This window comes from Lactuca saligna, chromosome 4 (assembly GCF_052625555.1).
Source record: "Lactuca saligna cultivar CGN05327 chromosome 4, ASM5262555v1, whole genome shotgun sequence".
NCBI lineage: Eukaryota > Viridiplantae > Streptophyta > Magnoliopsida > Asterales > Asteraceae > Lactuca > Lactuca saligna.
The window spans coordinates 14,271,803-14,272,867 of NC_136420.1; positions in this window are offsets into that span (position 1 = coordinate 14,271,803).

Below are 1,065 nucleotides of genomic sequence, written 5' to 3' on the forward strand. Positions count from 1 at the left end.
AGTACTCTCCCATCATTTCAGATTGGAGAAACTTTTATCTTTCTGCCTGCTTGATTCTTCTTATTCGTTCTACCATTCATTGAAACTTTTCTATGATTCATAATTATACTTAATCTTGTAATCGTAATCTCATTTACTAGACTTTTAGTATGAAGAATAATCTTATTGTTCTTTGTGGTGGACTTTACTAGTGCACAAAATTGTGTACCAGTTCTCCTAGTCCTTCACTTGACTCTTTGTCAAGGAATTAGTCTTAATTTTCCAAATATAAAGGTTCTCATTCCTCATACAATACAAGTCGTATCATACTAAAAGTCTAGTAAATGAGATTACTAAAAATAGAAATGGATTCGACATTGAATCATGTGATTCTTAGTTATGTTATTTGTGTATTTCTATTTTCTTATTTATATATTTCCAGTTGAAACTCGGGCGACAAAAATCTTTTCTTATTTGGTAAATTCTCAACATTACCACAAATAACATAACTAAGAATCACATCCATTTCAACATTGCTAAAAATAGAAATACACAAACATCAATTTTCATACATGCCTTTGCATGGAAATATATAAATAAGAAAAAACCAAAATTTATTTTATTTATAAAAGGTGTTGAAAAACTTGTCCTTACAGTGCAATTCAAATGAAACTATGCTATTACATATTCCTAAGCAATCTATCATAACTCTAAGCAGCAGCTCAAAAATGCGATCATTGAATCATGCGATCGAAATCCATTTCTTCACGATCAGACTCAACACGCTTCTTCCTTTAAGCTTCATTTCTTTTCGTCGATCCTAAAAGCACCAAATGTAACATTATCACATCATTTATTTAGCATCTAAAATAGAAACTTAACAGAGTTAGATAGTGGATTTTACCTGATGTGGAACCATACATCTTGACTCTCCCATCTCTTAGATCTTTCTAGGTAGTTAGGGTAGCTTTGTAACCAATGCCCCCTCTTTTGGCAATAGAAACATGTGGATTCTTCTAGAATGGTACACGGGACTATCTCAGACTGAGCCTTTCTCTTGCGTAAAGAAACTTTTTTTGTACTTCC